Source organism: Corvus cornix, chromosome 6 (assembly GCF_000738735.6).
Source record: "Corvus cornix cornix isolate S_Up_H32 chromosome 6, ASM73873v5, whole genome shotgun sequence".
NCBI lineage: Eukaryota > Metazoa > Chordata > Aves > Passeriformes > Corvidae > Corvus > Corvus cornix.
Window position 1 is genome coordinate 410927 of NC_046336.1, and position 24404 is coordinate 435330.

General features: G+C 48.8%; 1 long non-coding RNA gene across 1 annotated transcript; it reads right to left on the reverse strand.

Annotated features, from left to right (window-relative positions):
* Nucleotides 1-2454: 2454 nt before the first annotated feature.
* Nucleotides 2455-23710, reverse strand: LOC104694926. The gene is made up of 4 exons (XR_752775.2): nucleotides 21137-23710; nucleotides 5138-5322; nucleotides 3774-3953; nucleotides 2455-2903 (listed from the first exon to the last, which is right to left on the reverse strand). It is a non-coding gene; the product is annotated as an uncharacterized LOC104694926 (long non-coding RNA).
* Nucleotides 23711-24404: the final 694 nt, after the last annotated feature.

A 24404-nucleotide genomic window follows, 5' to 3' on the forward strand; every position in this document is an offset into this window, starting at 1 on the left:
CTTACCAGAATTCCTTTAACAGGCAAGGCAAAACAAAACCTACACGTGTTTAAGATGGTTCTTTCAGTGTTTGTCACTGGCCAAATAAAGATTAACAGAGAGTTTTGACCTTTTAAACTTCAGCCAAACGAAGTACTATTGTAGAAGCCAAACAAGAGCCCTACCCCCAAACTGTTTGCTGCTCCTATTTTGAAACATTTTGCTGAATAAAAGATTCTTCCAGCTCTTTGTGTTTCTCATATTTATTCTCTTCTCACAGTTCTTTCCCTTATGAGGATTTATCCCCAGATAGATCCGTCCGGCCTGCTAAATGCTATCCAAATATTTACTTTTTACAGCTCATAAAGAGTCACACCTTGCAAACACTCCTTGAGAAATCCTAAAGCATTGTATAGACTTTGTGTTTGGGGTGTTTCATATATAAATGAGGTGCAGCTGCTCCTGGAGGAGGGCACAGTGACTGCTCATCACGAGGCTGCTACCCTTTGTGAGCGGTGCCAGGAAGGTGGACAGTGCCTGGGAAATCCACACGTGCCATTCCCAGCACTGCTCACCCTTGGGAGCAGGAAGCCACATTCCAAGCAACAGCAGTTGGGAAAGGTTGGGCCTGGGGTGTTGGAAGGCTGCAACACCATTTATTTGTTCAATAGAAATATGGATTGAGTAGCAATTTATTCCAATACAACAATAAATGGGGTGCTGCCATGGTGGGTTTCAGTTCCCCAGAGTGCTTCAAGCTCAGCTTTCCTACTGGGACAGCAGGGACAGCAGGGACAGCAGGGACAGCAGTGTGTGGGGAGTGTCACCAGGAGCCATCGGGATGGCAGTGCCATGGCACGGGGGCTGTGTGCCAGCACGGAGAGCTTTAGTGAACGACCCTGCAACTCTCTTCTGACTCCCCTGGGTTTGCTTCAGGTGTTCCCAGTCTGAGCCCTCTCAGCCTCGAGAAAGCTCATGAGGTCATTGATGTTGGGGCAAAGCAATGTGCCTCCAGGCTGAGCAGCCTTTGTCCATCTGTCCTGGGGCGGGCAGGGCTCCGTGCTGCAAGGGTGGCATCTCAGCCGCCAGACACACAGTCTTGGCACGAGCAGGAAAACCTTTGGCTTTTCCCTGTCCTGCTCTCTAAGGCAGTGTGTGAAACTGAAGTTCTATCTCCTGGATCTTTTGTTGATACAAAAGTGAAAAAGTACCTAAAAACCATTGTCATCGTCGTAAAAGAGTAAGGACCCGCTGCTTTCAAAGCCAAACACCTTTACCTTGCTCTCACCTGGCCATTCCCTGGCAGAGCAACAGGGCAGCTCTGACCCTGATTTTCTGCTGAGAGCATTCAAAACTTACTGCAGTTGGATTTGGGCCTCTGCTGGCTGGGGATGAGCTGTCTCTGTTTGCTCTTGGCTAAAGTTTAGTCTCTGCTGCAAAAAGTTGTATGTACAGAAAGGTGTGAAATGGAAAATTTTATAAATGTATGGAACAGATTAAAGAAAGCAGGACCTCTAAACAGCAAACCAGTGGTCATTCTCTTGCATAACAATCTTCCAGAACCCAGTAACAACCTGTGAGACAAGGTGTGAACTGCAACATTTCCTCCAGCTCTTGTGAAGTGTGAAAAGAGTGTACAAAGAAAAGTTGAGGACTTTCAGCTGATTCTACCAGAAAGCAGACAAAGAGGGACTTCAGGGGATGTTAAGAAATGCCCAGTTCTGCTCTGTGGTATCAATCCCTCACTTTCATATAAAACAGTAAGAAAAAACCACCAAGACCACAGTGTCATGGGATTCCTATGGAAAAAAGTCACAGGAGAAAGCAGAGCTTGTTGAGCATGAATATATTCACATGGCAGGTATCACAATATTTATATACTAATTTTTGAAAAGCTGGATTTATTATATTGCCCATTTATACCTGGTAGAACAAACAATTCCCTAAAAACAAAGAGAAAACCCAGAAAACCATGGGGGGGATGTGAGATGCATGGTGGCACACTAAGGGAATTAAGCATTTTTGCTGAGCAATTTCCTCATGAAAAGATTTAAAACCCTCTTGTCAGATGGCCATTGATTTTCATTATAAGAAGAATTAACCCTCCTTTGGCCATTTAAAATTACTAAATTGTTGTTGGATGTCTGTGGAGGACTCTCAGGCACCTTGGTGCACAGCTCTCAGCAGGGCTGGCCGCTCCGTGACCCCACTGTGTGCTGAACGGGGGCAATCGGGGTGGGAGCTGCTGGGGGACGGTGCCATGGAGGGGTCCCACTGCCCTGGAGGGTCTGGCCAGTCCCACGAGCAGGGACATGGGGATTGGACCCCTGCAGGTGCTGCACGGGGGCACCAGGACATGGTTTGGTGCTGCTGGTGGCAGCAGCAGCTGATGAGGAATCTGTGGGACTGCCCCGGCCCCTTCCCAAGGCTTTCACAAGGTAATGACGAGGAATTCCCAGTCTCATGAGCAAATAATTCACACACAGAAGCAACTAATTTATAATTTAAGCCACTTCATGTTTCTCAGAATTCGGTTTCTTTCAAGCAAGAGCTATGATGTAATTTGGGTGTCTGTCTGTGTGATTAGTTCAAACCTGCTGTCTCCATAGGGTTCCTAACCCAGCATAATGATTCCAGTTCTTTTTCTGTACCTACATTTTTCTAGAAATTTGATTTTCCTCAAATCTATAAGTAAACCTCAGGCACTGTGTGGTGAAGCACAGTGGTGGGACACTGAGGTGAAGACACGGAGCAGGCAGTGACTCCTCTGTGTGTGTGGAAACCAGCTGGAGGGAGGCTGGGTCGGATGCACCTCCCCACAGCTCCCGGCAGAATCGAGGAGTCCAGGCCTCTTATAGCTGTGGGTTGGCAAAGCAGGGGCTATTCCTCATGAAGCTGGTCTTCTTCATCCCTTCATGAACTGCCTGCATACAAAATATATAAAAATAGAAATATCCCAATGTAGTTAAATGTAGGGAATGCCATAAATTTAGTCTGTACCCTGTAGGTTGCACAGCCACCGGCACTTTCACCCTTCTTACCCTGCCCTGAGGCTGGGATGGAGAAGGCCTAGAGGAACAGAACTTTTTAACTAAATTACACAAGGAGTAACAGTGTAACATTGCTGCAGAAAGGCTATTACCTAATCACCTAACATTAAAGAAATAGATTAACATGGTGTCTGTTCTCCCAGGACCATAGATATTTTTGTGGGATATGGCATTATAATAAAAATTCCCCAGACTTCTACTTAATCTAGAAAACTCATTAAATAGATTCAATACACTATGGAATTCTATATAGAAATATTATTGTTAAATGTGTACCATATTTCTCTGCCTTCTTTGCCCAATCATTTTCATCTCATAGCATATTTTTTCTCCTACAGTGTGAAGGAGATAGAAAGAAGACTCAGAACTGATGCAGACTCGGAACTTTAAAGACTAACAACCTGTGTGCTTTCATAAAATCACAGAATCACAGAATGGTTTGAGTTGGAAGCTCATCTCATTCCACCCTCCTGCCATGGGCAGAGACACCTTCCAGCAGGCCAGGTTGCTCCAAGCCCTGTCCAACCTGGCCTTTACTATGTGGGAAGGAAACAGGCCATAATTTGTAAATTATTTTATCATAAAAGATGAGCTCAGCATGAAGAGAAAATCAGGACTAAACCATAACCTGACGAGGTTTCGGATCCTCAGCCAAAGTTGTGTTACAAAAGACACACACCTCATCTGAGCTACAGCAACACAACTTTCCTGAGCCCAGAGCCATCAGCCTGTGGGAAATTTTACCTGGAGATGAGTTCTATGGCACGTCTGACCAGGGTGTGGGAGCATGGCCTGTCCACTCCACCACAATATTTGGGGATCCTCTGTCAAACCAGGCTCTCCGTGTTCCTTGCAAGGCCCTCCACTGCACAGCAGCAGGTCAGTGGATGTGCAGGGAAGGTCCTGATCAGTAGCTTTGCTCATCTGGAAAATAGATGGAAACCTGTAAAGCTTTAACTTAAGAGCAGAAAGCAGAACTATGAGGACCACCTTGAGACTCTTGCAGAAATTCCTGCATGGTCTGAGGCTCATCATGAATCTCAGTGTTTTTGCAGTAGGTGCAGTTCTAAAGCCAAGCCTTGCTCACTTGGGTACTCTCATATCCCACATGGATGTTTAAATATCGCACACCAGAGGAAAATGCCTCATAGCATGTGTGATTTCTGCACCAGAAAGCAGTCAATCCCTCATGAACTGCAGTTAAGCACCATCGGGGAGCCAGTCCTGAAATGGTTATAGCCATACAGGGGCAACTCTTGAAATGATGCTCTGAATCCACTGGTGTTAAAATTTCTGATGGAAACTTCCTTTTCAGAGCCTAAGGTGTTGTGGGATTCAGCTAACCAGAAGTATGTGTGTATCAGGAATGTTTTCAGGCTGTACTTCAAAGCATTGGGATCACTGAAATACCATAAGTGTTGTGAGTTCAGGCTGTGGAGGGATTTTGGGGTTGTACCAAGGGAGAGCTTTTCTGAAGGAAAATAACATTGCCCTGCCAGGCAGAACCCTTGCTTTCAAGCAACATATGGAAGCAATAGCTTCAAAAATGCATTAGAATAAACTCTTGTGCTGCAGATAAACAATAGGGCACTGTATGGAGTGGCTGCATGCCTCTGTTGCTCACTTGGACACCACTTGTGTTTAAAAATAAGCTGTTTGGTTTCTGTACCACTAGTGAAAGTAGAGAACGTTCTTGTTTCAGAGGAAATGGCTTCCCATGCAGAGCAGGGAGGGAGGCAGGGAGGGAGGCAGGGAGGGAGGCAGGGAGGGCGAGCAGCCAGAGGGGAGGAAGAGGGAGTTGAAGGCTGAGGCTCCTCCTTCCCAACTGAGTAATGGAAAAACAATGTAAGAATTCCAGCATCTGAATAAATATGTGCCCTATGACCTTAATCCCCTTGGAACCAAAACCATCCAGAGTCAGATAAAAATAGTAAACCCTTTACATTGGTGAGGGAAAACAGCACTGCTCACAGCTAATTAGCTAAATCCTGTTAATAGTGGAGAGCTGGGCCATGAGGAAGCAGGTCTTCCAGAGACGACTGAGCTGAAGGCACAACCAAGGATGAAGGCAAGGATGAAGCCGAGGATGTCGCTGAGGACACACTCACCTGCTGAACCGCATGGAACAGGGAACGGGAGGACCCGACCTGGCCAGGGCACTGTGCGAGCAACATGCCCTGAAGGAGACCCACCAGAGCGACCCCTGGTTGATGGCAGCTGCTGTTTTAGACCCAAAACCTCAGCTTGCAGACCTTGCTCGTGCTGGGAAACATAGCTGGGCAGCAAGGATCCCCTAAAAAAAAAAAACCAAAAGAGAGAATTACAGTGATCCTGAGAGCAGATGGCAATGAATTGTTCAGGTTCAGCTGTGCCACTTTATTTAAAGTACAACAGCTTCACAGTGAGCCAAAGATGAACTTTTATTCAGCCTATGGTGGAGACAATGGATTGCTTTGATCAGCATTCACAGCTGTTTGCTCTAGTCCTGAATACCTGTGTCATTAGTCAGCATGAGGTTTTCCTTACGATTCCTTATGTGCAAACATTAACACCAGGTGAGGGTTTCATTCACCCTACCCCTAATGCAAGGTTATCATTTGTGCACAGCCACGAGTCCTATGTCAATTAGATTTTCTATGTAATATCTTAGATTTTTCCAGCCAGAGAAAAACTCGTCAGAGGGCAGGAACCTCACTAGTGGGTCTCAATGGCTGCCATGCTTCACCTTCACCAGAGAGAGCTCTGGAGCTGACCCAAACGTGGAACGTTTGCTTCTCATGCAGTGGCTGCTCAGGTTCCTTTCAGCACTGCACCACAGCCTCCCCTGGCTCTCGCCCCGTGTTCAAGCAGTCTCTGCTGTCTGTTCCCTCTGCAGCTGGTGCCCCAGAGCTGCTCCTTTGTCACCCCCTGGACTGACTCCTCCGTGCCTCTGTTCCACGTGTCCCTGCCATGCGAGGAGGCTGTGGGAAGCCTCTGGAGCTGGTGGGATGGCAGCACGTGTAGCATTAGTGCCAGCGAGCAGCATCTCCCTTTGCAGTGTGATTTTGGGTCCTTCAAAGCTGAGCTAAACCCAACCAACTGTCACAGCAATGTACTTGTGTTTCAGCAAGTGAGCATGAGAGCTGAGAATTGCTATCCTGTGGCAGCTCCTGGCCAGGTACACAGGTCAGGTACAGCACTTCCAGTTGGGACTTTCCATATGGTTATATTGGTAGGGAACAAGAGAATGTGCCAAAGCAAAAGCATCTCATACTGAATGCCAACTCCTCTAAAGAGTTACCTTTTCTCCCTCTGTGTCTCCCACTCTGAGCAGGTTTAAGGAGAGCTTTTTCCCAGAAACAGGTGCTGTTGCTGGGGGTCAGTTGTCAGACAAGTTCTGAAGCAAAGCCTGTGCCCCAGCTCCCAAGTCCATCCTCAGCAAGCCCTGCAGTGAATGCTGACCACAGCTCTTTGGTGAGGTGGGACTGCAGCAGCAACTCCTTGCCAGTTCCTTCCACCTCAGAATGCTTCAGAGACTGCACCAGCAATAAAACTGACACACATAAACCCTTGTAAATGGCTTTCAGAAGTTTATTCGTCTCCTGAAGTAGGAACAGAGCTCATAACTTGCTCACAAAATGTCCACAGCTGAGCATGGGCAGCAGAGTAGCTCCCTCCAGCTCCCAGGGCTCAGGTGGAGGGACTGCCCAAAGAGGAAGAGGCAGAGGCAGGGATGCAGGCACCACTCTTTCCTTCCTTCTGCTCTAAGACATGAAAGCAGGAAACTTGGAACAAGAACTGGAGTAACTCCAAGGCAAGACACAGGTTATTTTCAGTGAATACTTCCTTATTCCCTGCTCTCCAGAAGCCATCCACAGAGACACCTCACCATGAGTTTATTTGCAAAGCTGTATTTCAATTCCTTTATGAACCTGTATTGTTTATTGCCCCTCTCATGGCTGAAACTGTTTGCAGTTCTAAAGAAACATCTGTATTTTTCTTTTTCAGTAGCTGTCAAGAGACAGATAACCAGATAAAAAATATTCTCATGATCCTGTTTCTACTTTTGCCAAGAAGCCTAGTAGAGGAAAGTGAATCTGAGAATAATATCCAATGCTTCGCTTCACGTGAAAATTCTGTAAGACATCGTATTTGTAGGCTACCTGGTGAGCTGGCATCAGTCTTCAACATGGACTGTAGTTCCTGTGTTACTCATGAGTGCCAGGGAGAAGTACAGGCATGGAGAAGACCTGGATGTGGTTAAGTGCAAAGTGCCTTTTTCTAAATCCAGCCTTTAACAGAGAAGTTGTTATAAGGACACAATTTCCTTAATTGTAAATGCAGACAATTATTTAGGAATAACTTTTCTCCAAACTCTGCCAGCTGGCTCCTGTGGGTTTGCTGAGGAGCACTGGGCTCCAGCCGGGCATGGCCAATGTGATTTCACTTCCCTTTCCAGGCAGTGGATGGACCCAGGACCTGCAGAGAATGGGAATCTTGGGCCCACCAGGGGTGTTTGGCTTCGGGAAGCTCAGCACTCACAACACTTTGGGAGCTCATCTCATCTTGGGGCCTGAGGGGTAAACAATGGGTGGGCATCTGCTGCCTTTCTTCCTACGTGTACAGAAGACTTTTTGGCCTTATTTTAACTAACTTGGTTTTCTTCCTTCAGGAGCTGTTTGAAATAAAGGAAGAGGTGTGAGCTGGAGACCACCTACTGGCTTCCATTCTACCCTTATGCAAGCCTTTTAAAAACAGTAATAGTCCCATTAAAGGGAATAGATTTGTATCAGGACAGAAACGTGGAGAGCAGCAAGAGACTTGGCTGCTGTGGGTATAGATTCATGAAAGTCATTTCAAGGCTCTCTGGGAGCATAATTAGAAACATGAAGTCCTGGGATGTCTTCCTTCCTTTTTAATCCAAAACTACTTTTAAGAGCTGCTGGCAGCTTGAAAAATGGTTATTAAAAGAGGAACAACTCCAGCCAGTTTGAGGGACAATCAGCCTGCAAAGTTTCTCTGCAAATTGTAGGGTTTGGAAAAAGATCAACTTATTCAATAGGGAACAGGACACAGGCTGATTCTGGAACAAAAAGGGATGTCAGAAAAGTGGAAGGAAAGTTGCCCTTTAATCTCCCACATGGTGTTTTAATTCAAGGTGAAAGATACCTTTGCTTTTTGGAGAAACACTACCTGCAGAATGTTCAGATGAAGGGAGGCTTTAAAAGGTCCCACGATCCCATAAAGGGTACATGAGAGAGTCTGGCAAAAGCTTGCTCCTGTTACATTATCTAGGGACAACAAATCAAGCATAGACATGAAATGTTAATTCATCCAAGATGTTATTTTCAAAGGCTTCTCTGCCATGTTAAACAATATTTCCCTTTGAGCAGAGCAATAGGTAAGGACAAAGCGGCTACTGGCCATGTGTTAAGTTGCTGGAGGGAGCTCAGGCAGCAGAGTCCTGGACACACTGGAAGCCAGGAGAAGGGATCCAAGATTGGTGGTATTCCATCTCTGAAACACAGCTTTCCCTTTCCCTTCTGCAGAACTTGCACAGTGATATATAAGTGGACATGACCTCCTTTTGGTGCCTACTCTAAGGGTAACACGTATTTTTTCTGCTTTCTGTCTTGAAAAGGTTATATTGATGTTCTAGAGAAAATCAGAGAATCCCAGAACTGTTTGGGTTGGAAGGGACCCTAAAGCCCACCCAGTGCCAGCCCTGCCATGGGCAGGGACACCTCCCACTGTCCCAGGCTGCTCCCAGCCCCAATGTCCAGACTGGCCTTGGCCACTGCCAGGGATCCAGGGGCAGCCCCAGCTGCTCTGGGCACCCTGTGCCAGGGCCTGCCCACCCTCACAGGGAAGCTGTAAATTGGAGGATTTTGGGGGGGAGTGGGCCGAGTAGAGTGGAATGCCCTGTAGGTTTTCCATGACTCAAGGGGGTGAACAAAGGCTTTAAAAATTAGTTTAATATTTTCCAAATGTTTGACAATGCACAATGTGTCACAGAGACGTGCAGCAGCATCAGGAGCAGAGCTGAGAGGCTTTGTAGCCTCTCCCTGGGCTGCAGACAAAATGTCAAGCTGTCCTTAGCCTGGATATGAAAAGGTTACATTGAATTAGGAAATCAGCACTGACTGAACGGCTTTTTCTCCCCCTTAAGTCTGACAAAATGTCAAGAACCTGTCCAGCCTGCAGCTCAAGGATGGGGGCCCAGGGCAGTCTGGGTCCTGGGGGTGCTGGAGGTGGGGCTGGGACCATGGGAGAGCTGGAAGAGCCTGGGGGGCCAGGGCTCTGGTAGGACACAGGGCTGGGATGTGGGCCCCTCTGTGCCTGGCAGGCCCCGGCTGCAGCAGAGCCAAGAGCTGAACAGGGACACCCTGGTGCCTGAGCTGGAGCTGCCTGCCCTCCTTGAGCAGCGGGTGGAAACCCCAGGCTTTGATGTCTGTCTCCAGCTGATAAAAAGGGCAGCATGACTGTAGGAAAGAGTTTGTCAGAGGGAAAAGCCAGAGGAAAAAGTGACTCATGACTTGGCACTGAGGAAGTACCATCCAAGACCAGTCATGGTGTGCCAATGTGAGCTCCTTTGCCTACCTGGGATGCACCACCAGGAAGCTGGGATAGTTCTTTCTCTCCAGGAAGGATATGACTGTGTGAAACATGGGCACACTGGAACATCTCCCAGTCTCAAGCATGTTACAGACTGTTACTGTTTGCTGTGGCTGTGGTGAGTCCAGCTGGGCTGTGATTCCAGGCATTAGTCCCAGCCTCTGGTCACCTGGACAGGGTGACACAGTGTTGTCTTTGTGACACTGTCTGATTCAGGGTGAGCACCAGACCATATTACTATGTGAACTCTAACAAAACACTTTTTCCAGGATGTACTAATACATCACAAAGCTGGTTAATGCCAGGAAACAGACACTGGATATACTGTCCCGAAGACGGAGTGTGAAGTGAGCCCCGCCTGCCAGCAGCCCCGTGTCCCTGGGGCAGCAGCAGCAGAGGGTCCCAAACTGCTCCAGGGCTGGTTACGTCACAGTGTCCCTGCTCTTCAGTGCGGGCAGTCTGCAGTGCCAAATACTTGTAACTTCAGAGGATGGATATTCTTAGTATAACTATAATTTTTTTTTTTTTACTTTTTCTATAATTGAGGTGAATTAAGTGTAATTGGAAGCATCTGCTCCGATTTTGGCGCCCAATATAGCGTGGTATTCTGCATCTCCTGGAAGACACTCTCCTTCTTCAACTCCCACTAGATCCAGCTAAAAATAGTTAATCTAAATCACATTCTCTCGGGCAGAAGTGCTCTTCAGCCCCCAGGATTTGCCCCTCTGTGGTACCAGATTTCTTGTCCTGGCAGGAGCAGGGGGAAGGCTCCCAGGCCCCAAAGGGTGCAGGGGACAAGCCCCATTTTGGCACCAGTGTCTCACCTGGGGGGAGGTGGCAGTTGATGATTAGCAAAGCTGTGACACCAAGGAAAGGCACACGGCCCTGGCACAAGGCAGGGTGTGGCCCCAAGGAACCCCAACTCCTCCAGTGACACAGATTGCAGTGGCTGCAGCCAGGGCAGTGACTGGCTTGGGCCTGAAACTGCTTCACCTCCTGTGTAACAAAGGCCAGCTGGGTCTGGTTTGGTCTTCCAGGCATTCCTCCTGTGAGAAGGAACCACCTCTCACGCCATGAGCATCAGCACAGGGCTATGTTCCCCCTGCCATGGACTGGGGAGTTCCTCTGGCCCAGTGCAACCGCAGTTGTGTTCCTCGCAAGGGTAATAACATATTCTAGGGTTAGCTTTTTCCTCATTTTTGAGCTTAGCATAGGCTGAAGAAGCCTGGAAAATTTCTGGAGAGAAAACAGAGGAAACTTGAATAAAAGGGTTTGCATAGATGTCTTGGCACAACTGCACAAAGTTGTGGGAGCGTTTGCTCTGTGACCAGCAGGCGTTTGTTTGAGGTCAGTGTGTTTTCCAGAGAGCAGCATTTTGGTGGGGAGAGCTCTCTTTGTGCCACTTTACCCAAAAATCATCCCCTGCCTGCAGGATCCCCCAGCCCCAGCTCTTGGCCGGGCTGTGCTTGGAGCCATGACCTGCACACACAGGGAGGGTGTGTCTGGCTGAACAGGAAAGGTCACAGGAATGTTTTCATGTGCCCAAATCTGTGCCTGTATTTAGTGCATGCATTTAAACACAAGTGCATGTTTCAGATTGGTTTCCAGTTCCCAGTTAATCCCCTGGTTCTCAGTATATAAAACTAAGCAATGCACTGTGTTACACAAAATGATTCATTGAGCTTTATTTTGTCTAAAATTTACCACGATAGAATGAACACCTGTTAATATTACATGTAATTTTGCCTGTAGGCAAGGCTTAATCCTTTCCTGGGAAGGCTTACAACCCCAGAGCATGATTTTTGATTGAGTTCATATTCCCATGCAGGAGCTGTCACTATGACTGAGTCAGGATTGAGAGCACGTGGAGAATGAGATGAATAACCCAGTAAGTATGTTGCAGTTTCATTAGAACAACAACTGGAGATTCAGAAAACTCATTTAACCCTGGAAACTAAAAGCAGTGAAGCTCTGAAGCAAGCCAGGGTATTTACTCAGGTTTCTTGGTGTCCTCTCATGCTCATGCCAGTGGACCCTATTTGTGAGAAGTAGGATTCCCAAATGAATTCCTTTCAGAAAGTGCTTCAGGGTGTGAAGCAGTTAAAGCACAAATACTCAAGTAATGAAATGGCAGTGTCTGAAGACCTAAAAGATGATGATAGCCCAGATATTAAGGACATTTTTTATTTCCTAGTGGGAATGAGAGCTTCAACATTTTGTCTTTCTCACTCTGCTAAGCCTGAAGAAGTCAGGGGTGTGGGTGGGGAGCCTGAGGACCTGTGGAATCTTAGGGGCTGAGGGGACCTGGGGGACCACATGGGATCAAGGGGCTGCAGCTCTTTGCTGCCAGGCCATGGGCGTAGGAGCTGGGACTTATCCTCCCCCCGCCTCCCTCCTTCCCTCCCTCCATTCCTCTCCGCCACTCCAGGGAGCACAGGCAGTATTTCCTGCAGGCTGTATTTGGATATCAGAGGGGACAAGGGCTGGGAAACTCTAGTTAAGGCTTCTGAATCAACAGAGCAATGTGAGATGGGAGTGGTGTTATTTTAACATCTGCTCCCTGTGAGCAGCAGCAGTGCTCCCCATCACCCCACAACACTGTGCACCCCACAGCCCTGTGCTCCCCAGGCTGCCCTGGCCCTTGACACCTGCTGACCCCAGCCCCACACACTCAGACCCGATGTGCCTGTCAGGCATTCCAGGCTGTTCCCATCCCATGTTTGCTCTGGGAGTTTGGTTCTGTGGGGGCTGCAGCAGAAATGGTGCCCCAGGGACCCGCTCCCACCTTACAGGCCACCCTGGCCACCCTCACTCTCCTCTAGACAACCTCCCTTCCCTCTGTTTGCCTCCCCCAGAGGCTGCCCCAGTTGCCTGGTTCAGGTGTGGGCAAAGCTGCTGGACATTCCTCTTGCTCCCACACCACCATGGGCACACACCTCTGTGAGCACCTGCATCCAGGCTCTGCTTCCCAGCTCCTGGGACAGCTACCATAGGGGCAGAGAGGTGCAGAGTGGCCTTCCCTACTCCTCTGCTCTGGGACAAGGACATGTGCCCTCTGGGACACACTGGGCTGTGCCACGAGCTTTTTGTGTGCCCTTGGAGGAGCTCAGAGGACTCTCCTCCTGCCCCCAGCAGCAATGTGTGTGGGGTATGTGCTTGGGGTATGAGCCACATGAAGCCACATTCACCCCAAATGTGCAAGCACAGCTCAGGGGGTGGCAGTTTTACAGAATGATTTCTTGTGATCCTGGCTCTGCCCGGCTTTGCCCATGGTAACTGGACCTGCCAGCAGCTCCAGGACTGCAAAGGGGGAGAAGTTTGATGATGTTCCTGCCCCTCAAACCCCCCCCGAACTTGCTGTGGAGGTCAGCAAGTGTTCCTGCCCACACAGACAGGGCTCCCTCTCAACTCACATCCGTCTTGTGTTCATGAGGGCTATAAATACATCTTGCATTCTATACAAATCAGGCGTGCACTGAAAATATTTATACATTGCATCCACTCACACAGTCCTCTGGATTCCAGCCCTGACAACAGCAAAAGCTATCATTACTCCATAGCGTGGAGGGGAGAAAATTCTAGTGTGGAAGCAGTTTATCTTTTAGGGAGTTTGAGGAAATTTCAGTTGTGCACAGAGTGCAGCCCTGGCAGCTGAACTGGGCCCTTTAAGGAAATGTCCTCCAAAAGAAGGCAAGGTTTATTGGGTTTTGTGCTGTTGCACTTTTAGACTGTTCAAAACTCTCCCAGGAATCCTTTTAATATTCCCATAAAATTGAAATATGAGTTATGCAATTATAATTAGAGCACCATACTCCTGATAACATTCACTTCAAGTCTTTAGGCTGTTTACTTCCTAACTTGTACGTAGAAGGAATCTTAAAACCCCCAAACGAACAGTTCCCCTCTCCCCTGTTATAGCACAGACCAAAACAAACAGCCAACTGCTCCAAACTTATTAAATCAGTTTTCATGAGAGCTGTTTCCATAGAGCTGCTGCTGCCGTAACCATGACTGGGTAGGAGGGCTCAGCACGGGGCTTTTCCAGCATTGTGTCAGTGGCACCCCTGAGGCAAGAGGAGCTGAGAGCCATAAGGACATGTCACATTATCTTTTCTTTCTGTAAAAGCAGGACGCATGAAATCTGGCAAGGGCTGGATGCAAGTCCCCTTATATATGAGCTGCCTTCCCTGGGTAAGTCACAAATAGCTTATAAATTAAAAACCTACCCCCCATCCCCAGATAAGCAAAGACCTGGGTGGTTTTTGGTCTCTTCCACAAGGAACAAGCAGCAGAACAAGAGAGAAACCCCTGAAGTTGCACCAGGGGAGGTTTAGGTTGCATATTAGGGAAAATTCCTGTCTGGAAAGGTCTGTCCAACCCAAGCACAGGCTGTACAGGGAAGTGGTGGAGTCCCTATTCCTGGGGGGATTTAAAAGCCATGTGGATGTGGCACATGGGGCATAGCTTAGTGGTGTCCTTGGCAGTGCTGGTTGGAACAGTTGGACTCGACGATCTTAGAGAGTTTTTTCAGATTAAATGACCTCATTGCACCTCATTGACCCTTCTGGGGCTCATGGCCTCATCATGTAGGGGCTGGTGGCTCCTTGAAAGAGGGATTTGTGGCACTGAGTCCTGTTACGTCTCAGGTAGCTCAGTGAAAGACAAGAGATTAATGCCTAGGCAGTCTGTTCTCTTCCACTCCAGTTTCATTTTGAAAGTAGAAGTTACACAGTTTAAGCCATTTGTGCTGTGGTTTGATAGCTGTTAGAACCCAATAAAAGCATTACCAAGTAATTTCCCTTTTGCTTCCCTTTGATTTTAGCACTCTTGGGCCTAGTGCTGCCACCTTTAATTGTCAGGCAGCAATATCTGTGGTGTAATCCACAGAATTTCAATTCTGCAGACTACTGGGGAGCACAGATTTTATTTTATTCTAGAGGAGTTCACATATGTGAACAGCAGAGAGATGATGGCACTGAATATGATGAGCCCTTTGGACACCATCTCAAAATTTCGGTATCTCACGCGTTCGGGGCAGTTTTAGCCCAGCCCCGCGCTGGGGCAGCTGCCGTCCCTCTGCAGGGCCATGCCGGGCCCACGCACCCTCCAGGGCAGGCGGCTTTGCTCCAGCTGCGCCCTGCCCCGTTCCCTCCCTGCCCTGCCCGTCCGCTCCGCACCGCAGACCAGCTGTCCCCAGCCTGTCCCCGCTGTCCCCAGCCTGTGTCCCGCTGTCCCCAGGCTGTCCCCACTGTCCCCAGGCTGTGTCCCCGCTGTCCCCAGCCTGTGTCCCGCTGTCCCCAGGCTGTCCCCGTTGTCCCCAGCCTGTCCCTCCTGTCCCCAGCCTGTGTCCTCCTGTCCCCAGGCTGCCCCCGCTGTCCCTAGGCTGTGTCCCCACTGTCCCCAGGCTGTCCCTGGTGTCCCCAGGCTGTGTCCCGCTGTCCCCAGGCTGTGTCCCCGCTGTCCCCAGGCTGTGTCCCGCTGTCCCCAGGGTCTGTCCCCGCTGTCCCCGCTGCCCCCAGGCTCTGTCCCCGCTGTCCCCAGCCTGTCCCTTCTGTCCCCAGGCGGTGTCCCGCTGTCCCCAGGCTCTGTCCCCGCTGTCCCCAGGGTCTGTCCCCGCTGTCCCCAGGCTCTGTCCCCGCTGTCCCCCCGCAGCTGCCCGGGTCCCCGTGAGCCGCCTTGCCCGCGCCTCCCCGGTGGCTGCCAGGGGGATCCGGGGCTGCGGGGAGGGGCCGTGAGTCAGGCGAGAAGAAGCTGTACGTGCTGCGAGGGCAAGCAGGGCTGTTGGGAAGGAGTGCCTGTGCCCTTGCAGGCGCGGGAGAGGGTGCTGGCAGCCGGGCTAGAGGCTGGCACGGGCAGAGCAGCCCTCGCTGGGGCACGTCCCGTTACTGCATCCCGCAGCGAGGCACTGTGCATCCTCCGGGCTCTGCCTGGGAGCTCAGCGCTGCCCGCAAAACGAAGCCTCCCTCCCCTCCCCTTGCGCCCATCGGGCGGAACGGGACAGGTTTGCTCGGTCCCCCGGGAACAGGAGCTGTCCCTTGCCCCGAAACTCTGAGTTTGGTGCCCCAAACTCAGTCCAACTCCCCCTCTGCAGAGGATCCCGTGCTCCACTGTCCATCCTCAGAGCACCCTGGCCAACAGTTCAATTGTGATTTTAAAGTTAAAATGATCAATTGCCCTAATTACACTGAGGTTTAAAAATAATGTTTATCCCAAATACTTCTGTCCTCACTTCACACATCCTCAGAAGTCTTGAACATATCTTTACCAATAGCTGCAATATTCAATAAAACAACCCCTCAAATGTAAACAGAATATGGGACAATATAACCAGCAGAGCTCCAAAGCCCGCTGTAGCCAAACTGGGATTGAGCTGTAGCCCTCATTCCAGCCCCCATCTCCTACCCTTCTCCAGCCAGCCAGGCACAGCAGATAAATGTGTTCTTAACCTTTGCAAGGAAGTGGGAGCTCTGGGACTGGTATTTGCACTTCAAAGCTGGAACCAATGCCATCCTCAGAGGACAGAATAGAGGAGCAGTGTGACAATTTGGCACAGAAATGCTTTTGAAATCATGCAATATCAAATGAAATGATGGTTAACATTCTGTGAGCTTGCGCAAAGCTGAGCAGTATTATTCTCAGTGATATTATTAAACCGCAGCATGTGTCACCCAAAGCTAACAAAGTCCTGCTCCAAATACTTCAGAAGAGTGAGGCAGATTTCAACTGGCTGCAGAGAGCAAGTGGACCCCCAGCCGAGGTCACAGGACACGCCAACAGTGCCATCACCATCACACTGAAACCCAGGCAGGGTCACAAGGAGCGCCCACAGCTGCACCCTTGGTGTGACGGCAGCGAAACCTGGGCTTGTGTTGTTGGGACAGAGCTCAGGCACAGGATTTCTCCCCAGCCGGTGCTGCCACTCCCAAGGCACTCCCAAATGGATAAATCCCAGACATGGCCTTGTCAGAGAGGATGTGGGGGGCTGGTACCAAGTCTCTGTGGATTAGTGCAGATTGTCATAGTGGCTGCTGCATGAGCTGTTGGCAAAGCCCTCCTCCAGCCACTCCCTGTGCCTGTAGGTGCTGGGGAGCCCCTCTCCAACAGGCCAATTTTAGATGGTGAAGAGTTGTGCACAGCCCAACATGTGGCAGTGTGGCCAATGCCACGCAGCTGCTGTGGCCTGAGGGGGATCACAGGATGGCTGTGCCTGTGGGACCAAGGGATGGAAGGGCTTCATCAGCCACCCCCTGCCAGAAAAAGGACCACCCTGCTGCTCTTCCTAGGGTTGATGGGTTGGCTTTCAGTGCAGAACCAATTTCCTGAAGAACCCAAAAAAGGAGACTGACAGTTGACATTAAAATCTAGTAAAGTTAGAAAAGCAAGGGGCCAGACAGTTTAACAAGGAGCCATTTCTGGTGGTTACTAGATAAGATTTAAAAAAATTGTTTCATCCTGACTTGACCTAAATGGAGTGGAAAATTACCATGACTACATTTATCTGAAATCATAAAGTGTGTTCTGATTAGAGCATGATAAAAAGGATGGTATAAATTGATCCAAAGATAAAGAAAGGGCAGGGGAAATGAGATTAAGAAAAGAAACAGACACTAAAAAGGCAGGATAATACAGCAAGTCTCTGAAGCTCTATTAAAAATAGCTGTAGGAACTGGAACATAAATAGTTTGGTGCTTCACTTTCTGCTCATTGGGCTGTGGCCCAGCTGCTGTACTGGGGAGCCCAAGTTATCACCTCGTTAATCCCAAGGCCTTCAGCAGACTGCAAAATGAGAAGCAGGTCTAGACCAGGCAGTCGTCTTGCCCAAGGACTGAGCCTGGGCTGGAGAGCACTGTCTGTCCATCTGTCTGCTGGAGTGGTGTCCATCTGTCTGGAGCAGTGTCCATCTGTCCATTCAGAGCGGTGTCCACTGCACCAGTGCCTGGGGTCCCTCCTGGCTGTGCTCCTGCCTCCTCTCCTCAGTGAAACCTGCAGCTGGTGAATATGCTTCAGTCCCTATCAAATTACATGGAAATTGGTCAAAAGACTAGAAAACTGCTGCAGTGGGTCTGGAAAACAAACCAAGCCTAGAAGAGCCTTTGGCTGAACTTCCCTTCCTAGAGAGGCGGCACTTGCCTCTGGCAGAAACCTTCGTGGTTACAGAAGCAAATTTATCTCTGATAAAAGTTGTGTTTCAATTTCCTAGAAACAAATAAAAAAATGTGAAATAAACAAATATTGGTTTCCCCCCTGCCTGGCTGCGTAACTGGCTGTCTGGGGACTTGGTGTGTGCACCACTGCCACGACACCGACCAGGGAGGAAACCAGCAGCCGCAAGGCCACAGGAGGCTGGTGAGAACATGAGCAGAGCCTGTGCTAGAGGGGCTCTGTGGCCTGGCGGGCTGGGGGCACAGCCTGGCCCTCACCTCGCTGCAATGCACCCCGAGAGAGCCCCTGAACTCTGCCCTACACCTCAGCACCTGGGGGTCCCACTGTGAGCAGAAGTGTGAGCTGAGATCAGCAATGTGCTCCATGAACCAGCTGCCCCCGCACTCTGAGGTGCCCAGCCCAGCCGAGGAACAAGGCCCTGAGACTGGCAGTCAGTTGTCCTGAGATCATCTCTCTCACAAAACCCATCCTTGACAGTCCAGAAATGCTGCTGCTGGTGCTGCTGCTCGGTACCTGTGGATTAGGAATGGATGAAGGCTGACACTACCTTCCTTTTTCAGCTGTTTTTTTTCTCTTCCACCTAATGACTGGAACGTCCAGCCTCTCTCTCTGCAGAACAGGAAAGCAGTTTATTTACCTAATCCCCGATGAGTCTGATCTCAATCAGTTTTTTCTGAGTGAAGCACTGAAATCCCTAGCATCCTGTGCCCGTGTGACCCCCCAGCAAAGAGCTGTCTCCTGGACCTTCCCTGGATAGCCAAGCATGGCTGGTTCACAGCAAAAAGCCTGTTTGGAAAGTTGTCTCTCTTTCTATTTGGTGTAAACTTCCTTTTCCACTCTCTGTTTACGTTAACATAGACAAATGTAAATCTTCCACCAGATTTTCTTCAAGGAGAAAGTCAAGGCAGAGAGTTAGAGGAAGCCCCATTCCCACCATGCCATTCAGATGGCGTCAGCAAAGAGAGGCTGCTGGTGTTCCCTCCATGGCCCTGCGTCACAGACAGACACTTTCCTACAGAACTCCAGGAACAACTCAGGGTTTTCCTTCTGTGCAAGAGACATCCTGGTATCCACGTCTGTTCTTGCCATCCTTGCCAGTGCCACAAGTCCATGGCAACATTATAGTTCTCTCACTGGCGAGCTTTCTGCAGTGTCATTAACCAGTCACAGATAATTTAATATCCCTAGATCTGTTTTAATTAATGTCCAGCTACTCAGCTGTTCCAAAGGGTGTCTGTGCTTTCCCCTCTCCAGCTGTGAATATTCCATCCTTGAAAACAGGACTGACACAGCTGATGGGGAGGGATGATGAGGGGGTTGGAGGCCAGTGCCAGAGCTGAGACGACAGCTCTGTGCCGTCATCAGCTTCTTCCTGCCTTGTTCTCCTCTGAGATCTCCGGCAGAAGGGTTTGGAAATGATGTTTTGAGTGCTGGGTGATGTCCCTGGGGACTATCAGCCCTCTGCTTCCAGAGCCGGGTGGGATTCTCTTTTTTTGCTGGATTTAGGAGGATACAGGATGAGGGCTCGCTTACTCCTTACACAGGTGCCAACTAAACAAACAAGGCAGGTAGTTTGTGTTGCTGTGGGAGCAAATTTGTCTTTGCTGATCAGTAGCAGAAAGAAACCTGGGAAGATGGCAATAAATCTGAGTCTGGGTCCTAAGTTCAATGTGATGAAAAAGAGCTCTGTGCCATGCCTGGAAGGTGATCCCAGGCAGGAAGAGGGTGCCCAGCTCCCAGCAGCTTGGCAAAGGAATCAGCCCTTGCTGGGGAAACTCACTCTTTTGGGAACTAGTGGATCCAAAACCAATAGGGATGGCAAAAACAACTTCCAGCTATTCTCTGCTCTCATCTATGCTGAAGTCTATTTTCATTCATGTGAGTCTGCCATTGCTGCCATGGTGACCAACTTAGAAATTAATTATATAAAGACATTAACAACATATTTAAATAGGAACATTCAACCTACGGTTCTGGCAAAAAGACCCACGTATTCCTAGATTGTGCCCCTCCCACCTTCCCCCTGAGTCCTTAGATATGCCATTTATTTCCCGCACTTACCTCTATGCTGATGTTAACAAATACAACTAGTCTTCTGCTTTTTTTTTATTCTGGCTTATATAAACCAGATATTCTTTAAACATTTCTGGCTCTGTCCAACCCCAGGTTGCTGTGAGCACCAATGCCATCCTCATGTACTGCATGAGGTTTGGGGTTTGAAATACTGGCTTCAGACAAAGGAGGCCCCAGAGAGGTGCCCAGCAGAGCACAGGCCCGCTGTGATGCACACCGGGCTCCTGCCTTTGTTTCTTTGGGGTTTTCCCTAGAGACAGGTCAAGAAATGTACCACTGGAACCAAAAGCTCGTCCATGGCTGTGGCAGGGAAGGAAACTTTGCAGAGACTGCCTTGCTCCTCAGCCAAGTGGTCAGCCCCCTTTCCCAGAGTGGAGGCAGCAGTTCAGCCTTGCCTGTTCTCCTCTTGCAACTGTTCTCTGAGCAATGAGGCTTTTCAGCCCCTGAGGAGTCACCTCCACACCTGCAGTGACCGAGCTCTGTTGCTTTCCCTTGTCTCCCCTTCCCAGGTAGGCTTTCATCTGTGTCTAATGGTACTTTCTGTGCCCTTCCATCACACACAGCCTTTGATATGGTGCTGTCATGGAGATTATTTTTGTGCTCCTTTCTGTAACTGCTTTACCATTGACTCATGTTGTTTCTTTTTCCTGTTTGTTTTTTAAATACACGAACATATATCTACCCTTACCACATTCCTTTCTGTTCAGCTTTGTGTTCTCTCAGGAGGTGGGGACAAGCAAGAGGGGAGTGAACTGCACCTGAGTGTCAGGGAATCTGGCCTTTCAGAGCATCCAGTGACGAGAATGCAAACTAAGCTGTGCTGCAGTGAACGTGTGCCTGTTGGCAGGGATTTGCAGAGGGAAGGACTCACCCCTGGGCTGCAGGCCTGAGCTTTCCCACTGTACGAGCTCATTTGTTTTGGCACTCTCAGGGCTGGTTTACATGCCTCTGCATCCAGCCGCTGCTCAGCTGCTGTAGTATTTTCCTTCAAAGAGCTACTGGGAATGAGGCCTAAAAAAACTTTGTAGAGATGCCTGCACTAGTTCTGCTGAAAGGGATGCTGAACAGAGTGGTGTGACAGACGCCTTTCCCCAAAGATGTGTTGGTGATTGGTAGAACCATGGCTGATGTCTGGGTGCTGCAGCTCTGTCAGAGACAACCAGCCCTCCCACGATTTGTTGTTCAGGGACTGATTTTCAGAGTTATCAGCCTGTGGAAACAGGAAATAACAAAAGAAGCAAACAAAAACCAGTATCAAGAGGACTCAATATACTTACAGGAAGAAGGTGACATCTCCATAGATGGAGTTTGCTGGATCAGCTGAGATGGTGCCTGCTGTATTTCACACACAGAAAGCGCTTTCCAAGAGATGTGCTAAAACTGCTGGAAGGTAGCAAATTCTCACAGACATTTATTCACAGCTACCTGTGTAAAGGTTTAATCTGCTCTTCCAACACAGCCTTCCTGGGAGAGGAACATAGTGAATGGAGGGAAACTGTAAAGCCTGCAAGGAGAAAATGAGGGTGAAAGAGAGCAGAAAAAATGCAGCTCAAATTAGCACCTAATCAGGATTACCAGGAGAGTTTACTGGGTTTCTGAAGATCAGTGCACCATCATCTTTCAGATGGATGCCATCCCAGGTGCTGTTCTGTACTCACAAGAGCAAATGGTTCACCTCTCAAATCACTAATGTGTCTCCATTAGGGGGGCTCCTTTAATGATCAGCCGATTCAAGAAAGAGCAAGGCCTAATCCCGGCTCATCAGAAGGGTTTTACATTGGCTGAAGCGGTAGGAAGAGAGGCCTGATGTAGGTGACAGGAGGAAGCATCAATCTTGTCCCTTTGGAGCAGAGATCCTGTGAGGATGGGGAGCACAGAGTGACTGTAAGGGTTGAGTGCAAGCATCTTTTCAGCTCTTTGGTGAGAAACAGTTGGGTCCCCAAGATGGCAAGTGTTTGATGGACAGAAAGATCGAGGCTCAGCAAGCCAAACCCATCCTTCCTGATTTGGTGGCTTTAGGGAACATATAAAACAGGAAGAGGGTAAAATGAATGTACAAAAGGTGAGCACAGAGCAGCATCAAAGAAATAAGAACTATTGACCTGAATAAATAAAAGCCTGAAACTCAACTCAGCTCAAGGCCAGTTCTTGGACTTCCTGGTGGAGGTGGATATTCAAAGTGCACTGAGGACTGAGGAGGGGGAGTGTCCCCAGTCTGTCACGGTGGTGTGTCATGCTGGAACCCTGTTGGGTGGGTGCCACTGGCAGGGCAGGGTCTGCCCCTGGACTCCACGGTGGTGGCAAATGTCAGAAATATATCCCCATCTACTTTCCCAATGCCTTGAGTCATCACAGGAGGGGTGCTGCTGTCTGCATCCCAAGCCATGGTCCCAAGCCTGGGGAGAGCTCGCCCTGGGAAAAACATTGTCCCTCTGTGGAGGGAGCAGAACAGCTCGCACAGCAGACAGAAAACCTCTGGCGAGACAGAGCAGGGATACTGAGAACAGGTTATGACAGATGATACCAGACAGCTGCTTAGCTCTGCATTTAAGACAAGGCTGTGGGCAAATCCACGTTCCTTCAGAGCCGAGCATGTCGGCAGCTGCAGGGAGACGGGTGAGCACCAGGCTGGCATTGCCCATGGCACGTGAGCAGGACTGGGACCATGTCCTCCTGCCTCTGTGGCCATCTTGGCCAGGACTTCTTGCCCTCAGCTGGGGACCAAAAACGGATCTCAAGTGTTTCATTTGCAAACCTTTAACAAAGATCACTCTGATATGCAAATAGGAGAATAGCAAAACAATACGTGACAGCCAGCTTGCTCCTCTTCTTTGGAAAACTCAGATGTTTTCTTGTCACAAAGCTGCTCATTCTTCCTCTTAACATAAACATCATAATGAGAATAAAATGGTTCTCTTTTACAAAATGCTGTGTGTCGGTGGTTAAGCAAAATTAGCATTTTGTAAAGCAAATGAAGGAGAAAGGCAGCTCTCTGACAAATTCTGTGAGCAAAGAGATGGTTGTTTTATGTTCTGAACAAATTAATTTCACTTTTCTTGGATGTTGACCCACATGCAAAGCTGTGTCCTGGTTCACTCAGAAGGGAAATGGTTAAGAAAGTGAGCAAGTGTCCCACCCCTCCCCAACCCGCCCTCCAGTGTGTGAGCCCACAGACAAGGGATGTTTTAGTAATGCTCAAACCTTGTGCCATCATACAGCTTCACAAAGGGCAGATAAACATCCTGTGCTTGTCTGTACAGTTACCTCTGAACAACCTGGGCTGGTGGAAGGTGTCCCTGCCCATGGCAGGGAGGGGAATGAGACGAGCTTTAAGGAAAAACCCTTCAAACCCAAATTCTGAGAATCCGTGATTCTATAAATCATTAACCACAAATAAACTACAATATATTGTGTGCTATCACTCATGTCAACAGTCTGACTGATTTTAGTGGGACTGTCAGGATAGCCAAAGTTTGTCAGTGCCAATTTTAGCTTCAGAATAGGAACTGTGGATGTTAGAGTTAAAAGCAAGTTACTGCCAGTATCTCCAGCCAGCTGATGTTCAGAATAACAGCATTTAATTTTTTCTAAATTTCAGAATTTACTGTTCTTTTTTAACCACAGGAAGCCTCAAGGAATTCAGCTGGACAAAAAAAATCAAATGTTTTTCTGCACCAATATAAGCACAGAGATAAATGGCAGTGTGTTGCCAAGAATTTACAAAAGAGGTGGTCTGCTTTTTGTAAGGCATCACTGTCATTCACAGGTAACTCGTGGATACAGGTACCAAAATCCAGAGATTAATCTCACATCCAGTGCTCTTCCCAAGAGTCCTGTGTGGCCTGCAGAGCCCTGATCCACGCTTGGTGCTGCAGCTCTGTTCCCACAGGCTGGCTTTGGCTCTCTCAGGGCTCAGGCACATCCCCTGTGGCAGTGGTGTCCCCTTGCCAGCAGCACCCACACAGCTGCTTCTGGGGTGGGAAAGACCATGGGGCAGGCTGGGGACCAGCACAGGATGTAATCATCATCATCATCACCTGGCACGTTTTCAAGGAAGTACCATTTCACCAAAATGTGGCATTCAAAGTGAAAATATTTCACTGAGACTTGCTTCTTCAAAGAATATTTCACATGTGGGATATTTGATCTGAAGCACTCTCTTTAGAGAGAGATGGGAATATCCAAGAGTAAAACCTGAGTTTTCAAGAGGTTTTTTATTTGTTTTTGTTGCTGTTTTATTTGGTTTTGTTTTCCTTTAAATAAAATTCCACTTTCATGGAAATGTAAAGTTTGTGTCACCTCTCAGCAAAGGCAAATATTCATATTAGTTGTGTCCAAGAAACAAAATGGAACTGCTCTGTTTGGTAAAAGTCAGGAAACAAAATAAATTGAAATTATTGTCCTCTCTTGCTGGAGATTTTTTCTTTTAAATTGGAAAAGTGCCTATACCGTAGGCCCTGAGCAGCAGTAAGGAACCTCCTGTTGAGATAAATGGGAATTACGTTTTTGGCATCCGTTCCTGCGTTGCTCAACGAATTCCATTGC